We start from the raw sequence: 7,063 nt of genomic DNA, 5'->3' as shown, positions 1-7,063 counted from the left end.
TGTGGCCACTATGCAGTCTCCCTGTCATGACTTTAGTAAGCCGTGGGTAGACATAGGCCTTGTTCTTCCACCAGCTCAGAGGATATGCTTTGGTTTGTTATGAAAAAGAATGCTATTAAACATTTGCTTTTAAAGTATAACTTTTTAATGTACAAAGTGCATAGAAATATAACCATTCAAAATGAATACAATCTGAACAGCATAATAGCATATTGCACCATATCAAAGAAAAATAAATAACAATTTGCAAAACTGCAGCATCCCACTTAAAACATTAAACTGGTCCCTCTTTTCTCTCTCTTCTTTATTGCCATGTTATAACCAGCAGCACACAGCAATGCTGACCATATTTTGCTTTTATGAGACATTTGCATTCAGAAATGCAAGCTGCCTCATTTCCGAGGGGCTGGTTTCTTCCCTCAGTAATTATTTATCCCGTTTTTGAGAATACCCTCTCAGAGGGAACGGATGTGGCCACTATGCAGAGTCTCCCTGTCATGACTTCAGTAAGCCGTGGGTAGACATAGGCCTTGTTCTTCCACCAGCTCAGAGGATATGCAGATCTTTGGAGGAGGGGCTCCTCCAAATAGGATCGGACCTCCATTATGGCATCTGCTGAGGGATTCCTTCGTGCTGCATCCCCAGTTGCTCTCTCGTCAAACAGCATCCAAACAGCAGACATTTGTGGCACTACTGCTGGTGCTTCTGCTCCACCTGATCCCTCTTCTTCCTGTTGCCCTGGTGCCTGAGCCAGCTGACTGCTGGGGCTGTTTCTCCCTGCTGCTGAGGTTATTCTTTGAAGAGACTCATCAATCGTTCTGGCATCACTGAAGGCTAACTTCTTAAACCTGGGGTCAAGTGCAGCGGTTTCTGATAGCACGTGATTATATTCCATTCTGTGGAACTTTCTGTCTATTGATGGACATAGGGTGTCCGTCAACTCTGTCACATGTCCTGTGGTTACATTTGCTTCTCTCTGGCGGCTGGCTGTGATTCGCTGCAGACCCTTACACAGGAGCATCATTTTTGAGGCTGTCATATAGCTGAAAAGAGAGAACAGTAGCCATTAGTTACACAGCCATTAGTTCAGGTTCATGTTTTGTCTACTGATACTACATTCTCATCTACTGCTCATATACATAGATAATACTGGATTAAATAATGATGTAGTAATAACTGCTTACTGTACCTCTCTCCACACCTCCTCCACCACCTCCCATTCCTCTTGGGTCAGAGCATCAACAGGTGCATTGAAAATGGCCAGGGTAGATATGATGGCATCCTTTGACTCAAGAAACCGTTTCAGCATATAACAATTTTATTTCCACCTTGTAGTGGAGTCTTGTTTGGGCCTCAGCTCAGGCATCCCCATCTGGCATTGTAGTATTCCACAGCTGCTTTCACTTCGTCTACAGTGGGCTTCATCACCTTCAGAGCATCTCTTACAATCAGGTTGATTGTGTGGGCAAGACATGAATGATGGGTCCATTTAAAAAAAATCATGGCTAGCTGCATTGTTGCTAACACAACAGACCACTTTTCCATCTACTTGCCATTCTCTGGCCACTCTCAACAGTTCCTCTGCCAAGTTCTCTGAGGTGTGTCTGTCGCTGAACTCAAAGCAGTCCAGAAGACAGCTAGACATCGAAAAATCTTCAATGTAGTGACATGTAACCGACATGTAAGTGGGTACCCTTAATGTCCAGCAGTCAGTGGTAAGGCAAACTGCAGTCGCTTTTTGGACTCTTTCCCCCACTGAAGCCTGTGTGTGCTCTCATACAGTTGTGGAATAAGTGATTTTGAAAGGGGTTTCCTGCTTGGAATTGTGTACATTGGATTTAGACTTTTGCTATAATTTCTAAAACCTCTGTCCTCCACAATCTAAAATGGCTGGAAATCGGTGGCAATAGTTTTAGCCTATGGAATATCAATTTGGCCTTGTTTCGCTACAGACATAGACTTTGGCATAAACTGGTCCATAGAAGACTGCGTTGCTGTGGGTCACGGAGTAGACCTACTTGACTGAGTGGATACATCTCCACGTGTGGAGGTGCTGGCTCCACCACTATCACTAACAGGCCCGTTAGTTTCTCAAGCTCCGCTACAGCTAGCTTCACAGTTGGGTACACAGTTCGCATATGCCGGTGTAAATTGTGCGTAGAGCCGGCTTTATATGAGAATTTGTTTTGGCAAATTCTACACTACACTGCTCTAACATTGTCTACATTATTAAAATGCCTCCAAATGCTCCTTGTGCTTCCGACTCATTTTCCAGTTGTTGTTTTCACAGCTGTCCTTCCTTTCTCCTCGGCTGCTAAGTGTGTGACTGTGAGTGAGTTGGCTCGGCCCTCCCTCACGCATCTTTGGTTCATTGGTTGACACTGTGTGTTTGATTGACAGGAACAACAGGTGAGGCTGTTTGTCTGAGCAGACAGTCAGAACGAATGTATGTGCACTTGAGCATTTAGGCCTATTTTTTTTTTCTTTATTTTAATTAGTTAATTATGTTCATTTAAATATTTTGAATATTTATATCGTCATTTTCGTTTCAAATTTTATAAATAGACTCGGCTCTTCTGAAATGCGAGCCGGCTCCCAACGTTCACCTACAAGACTCGTTCGCGAACGGCCCAAAGCAGTCTGGACTGGTTGAAGCAGAGTGGGAAGGATTATTTTGAAAGTGTTTCAGTCTGCCGTGAATCATCATAATCCATACACTGGTAAGAGTCTACTGTTAAAATGCCAACGTCTCAACTGTATCAAAGTTGTTTTCATTGTTAGCTATATAGCTAGCTAGCTAGACAGTTGCATACAGGCACCGTTATAGCTTGCTTTATCCATTGTTTACAGATGGCTCAGTGCGGGACGAAGCAACGTTAACCCAGCTAGCTGAGCTGGCCAGTTGCATTCTGCTGTTAGTGTTGAATGGTGATGTGTTAACATGATGATACTATTTTTCATGTTTGCCCGTTTTTAACTAGCTAGCTATAGAAAATAGCCACTGTGTTACGAATACTAATCGATTAACAAGCTTATCAAACCGCATGTTACGTTATAGGGACACATTGTAAATTGGCGAGTTAGCTAGCCACGATGAAATGATCGCTAAATAGCTAGCTAACTATTGGATTATAGATTAACAAGTTTTTTTGCATTGTTCAACTAGCTTGCTAACTTGATCATTACCATTTACCAGTTGGTAATTATGAATGTTTGCTAAATCTAGCTAGTTATCTCGTGTCTGCTTTGTTGGGCTGGAAGCAGTTACAGGGCGTTTAAGTACAGCTGTAGCAGTCAACAAGCAATAACAAGCTATAGGACATTAATTAATTCATCTCTTAACACATTTTTGTGGTCTTTCAGCATAAACCTGCTCTCCGCCACCAGCAAAATTAGATGATTGAGGGTGAACATGCAACACATCAGGTATTTTGTTTTTGTACTTTAAGTTTATAGGTTGAATTTGGGGGTCAATGAATGTTATTGCTGGTATGCAAGGTATTCATGTTTTGTCTATTTTTTTCTCTGCTTTCCTCCTATACAGCTTTAATTGTCTGGAGCCTGGTGGTGTTGTAGCCATGGAGCTTTCACTCAGATGGAACCAGGTTACAGCTGCTGTGCAACGTTGACGTCCTTCCTCCCAGACATGTGAATGCATCCCACTGGACACAACCCGGCAAACATATTTTTGAGAAAATCAGGACTTTTGCAATGAAAAGGCCATGGACATTATATGTCCTGATCCAAAGGGCAGAATAGAAATATGCTCCCAGGCTAGATTCCTTTGTTCATATCATAACATGACCTGAACCAAAGTTATTCTAAGGATCTTGTGATATAGGCCTAGGTCAATATATTGTTTTTACCTAAGCCTTTGTGTTTGTGTGTTTTTAAGTTTTTCGTAATTGCAGGCTACTACCTTTAGCACTTGCAGTTAATCAAGTATTTTTGAAATATTGTCTTTGTTTTTTAAGCACTACCTCACTGCTTTAGCACATTGCCATGGTCACCTGTTCCAATGTGAATTTTTTAAGAGACGGGTAGGTCTAAGCCGTTAGAGTGTGTGAACGATGCTAAATGGGCATAAACAAAGAACAGCACTGTAGCTGTTCAATGTGAAAGGTTATTTTTATTATACAGCAATAAGCAATGTAATACTGTACATGGTTTGCCTAATGGGGTAACTTGGTATTAGTATTCCTATAGAAAAGTATTCCTTTTCTAAATATATGTTTCCCAAGTATTAATGTAGAGGATGTGTGAAAATCACAGCAAAATGTTTGAATGCCCTTTTCTCCCAAATGGGATTTGAAGTTTAGCAATTTTTAAAGCAGCATTACTTACCCACGTTTCCTCCAACTGCAGTGTATGATATACCATTTTGAAGCATCTGTACTTTTATCCAATGTAAAAAATTCATTAAATGTTGAACATAAGACTGAAAAGAGATGGTGGGTCACACATGACTTAAATGTAATGTTATTATGGGTTTTTGGAGTATGAGAGTAGAAGAATGCCGCTGTGTGAAGCAATTGTACATTCTCAGAAACCCCAACAATTCACAAAGCAAATACATAAAATTCATATCAAACGACAGTCGTTAAAGGCATCATTCAGTTGAATCAGCTTGTCTCCCTTTAATTGTGTTATATTGAGGGACATTTAGAGTGGTGTTGAAGTGCTGTAAATTGAGGCATCGATTTTCCTGTTTCTTTGAGCTGGGAATAAGATCATTTGAAGAGTTTTCTTATCGGCCCAGGTCAGACGTTGGCGTTTATACACTGAAAAAGTCAACTTTGGCCAGTTTTCAAGTCTTTTTCACAGTCAAAGCCATTCACCATAAACGTTTACAGCGGAACATATGTGTATGGAGAAGCCACCTACCAGCCTGCCAAGAATTCTCTAAATGAATATGCATTTAATGAATATACTTTACATATAAAACTGCTACTAATCCCAATTATCCCATGCATATTGTAAAGCAGCTTGTCTTTGAGCCAAAATAAAGGGTCCAGGCCAATCAACGTGTGTTAACCCCTTTAGGGAGGGAACCACTGTGTTTGAGAGGCTAAGAGATACAGCAGACACACACACACACTGGATACCTCAACAATGGACACAAACACTGGATCCCTCAACAACACACATAAACACGATACCACAACAACACATATATAAATACCAGATACCTCAACAACACATATATAAATACTGGATACCTCAACAACACATATAAACACTGGATACCACAACAACACACATAAACACTGGATACCACAACAACACACATAAATACTGGATACCACAACAACACACATAAACACTGGATACCTCAATACACACAAACACTGGATACCTCAACAATGGACACAAACACTGGATCCCTCAACAACACACACATAAACACTGGATACCACAACAACACATATAAAAATACCAGATACCTCAACAACACATATATAAAATACCAGATACCTCAACAACACATATATAAATACTGGATACCTCAACAACACATATATAAATACTGGATACCACAACAACACACATAAACACTGGATACCACAACAACACATATATAAATACTGGATACCTCAACAACACATATATAAATACTGGATACCACAACAACACATATATAAATACTGGATACCTCAACAACACATATATAAATACTGGATACCACAACAACAAATATATAAATACTGGATACCACAACAACAAATATATAAATACTGGATACCTCAACAACACATATATAAATACTGGATACCTCAACAACACACATAAACACTGGATACCACAACAACACATGTATAAATACTGGATACCTCAACAACACACACAAACACTGGATATTTCAACAACACAAACATTGGATACCTCAACAATGGACACAAACACTGGATCCCTCAACAACACACACATAAACACTGGATAACTCAACAACACAAACACTGGATACCTCAACAACACAAACACTGGATAACTCAACAACACACACATAAACACTGGATACCTCAACAACACAAACACTGGATACCTCAACAACATAAACATTGGATACCTCAACAACATAAACATTGGATATCTCAACAACACATAAACACTGGATACCTGAACAACAACACAAACACTGGATACCTCAACAACAGACATAAACATTGGATATCTCAACAACAAACCTAAACACTGGATACCTGAACAACAGACAAACACTGGATACCTGAACAACAGACAAACACTGGATACCTCAACAACAGACAAACACTGGATAGGTGAAAAACTGCAATGCCAAAAGGGAAAGCATATAAAGCATATATAATACAGACTATACCCCACACAAACTATTTCAGGAAAATGTAAAAGGCTCCTCTGTCACGTTCTGACCTTGGTTCCTTTGTTTTGTCTTTATTTTAGTATGGTCAGGGTGTGAGTTGGGGTGGGCAGTCTATGTTTGTTTTTCTATGTTGGTTTCTGTGTTCGGCCTAGTATGGTTCTCAATCAGAGGCAGGTGTCGTTAGTTGTCTCTGATTGAGAATCATACTTCGTGGGTGTTTCGTGGGTGTTTATTTTCTGTCTTTGTGTATGTTGCCAGACAGGACTGTTTCGGTTTTCGTTCGTTCACTTTATTGTTTTTGTATTTCAGTGTTCAGTTTTGATTAATTAAATATTACATCATGAACACTTATCACGCTGCAAATTGGTCTTCCGATCCTTCTTGCTACTCCTCCTCAGAAGAGGAGGACGAGATCCATTACATCCTCAACCTGAAATGGAAGTAGTCATATTGTCATGCCCTGATCTGTTTCACTTGTGCTTGACTCCACCCTCCTCCAGATGTCGCCCATCTTCCCCATTATTCCCATGGTATTTATACCTGTGTTCTCTGTTTGTCTGTTGCCAGTTCGTCTTGTTTGTCAAGTCAACCAGCGTTTTGTCTCAGCTCTTGCTTTTTCACAGTCTCTCTTTTTCTCGCTTTCCTTGTTTGACTTTTGCCTGTCCTGACTCTGAGCCCGCCTGCCTGACCATTCTGCCTGCCCCTGACCCTGACCCTGAGCCT

The 7,063-nt window shown here is 40.4% G+C and overlaps 1 long non-coding RNA gene across 2 annotated transcripts; it reads left to right on the top strand.

Moving 5' to 3' along the window:
- Window positions 1–2,419: 2,419 nt before the first annotated feature.
- Window positions 2,420–5,814, top strand: LOC112259986. 2 transcript variants are annotated; one of them, XR_002954965.2, is made up of 4 exons: window positions 2,420–2,720; window positions 2,851–2,928; window positions 3,364–3,426; window positions 3,545–5,814. It is a non-coding gene; the product is annotated as an uncharacterized LOC112259986 (long non-coding RNA). The 2 variants fall into 2 exon arrangements; XR_002954966.2 differs by lacking the exon at window positions 2,851–2,928.
- The last annotated feature ends 1,249 nt before the right edge of the window (window positions 5,815–7,063 follow it).

Source organism: Oncorhynchus tshawytscha, linkage group LG10 (assembly GCF_018296145.1).
Source record: "Oncorhynchus tshawytscha isolate Ot180627B linkage group LG10, Otsh_v2.0, whole genome shotgun sequence".
In the NCBI taxonomy this organism is placed as follows: Eukaryota; Metazoa; Chordata; class Actinopteri; order Salmoniformes; family Salmonidae; genus Oncorhynchus; species Oncorhynchus tshawytscha.
The sequence above is the reverse complement of the archived record's forward strand: the minus strand, read 5'-3'. Positions and strand labels throughout refer to the sequence as shown.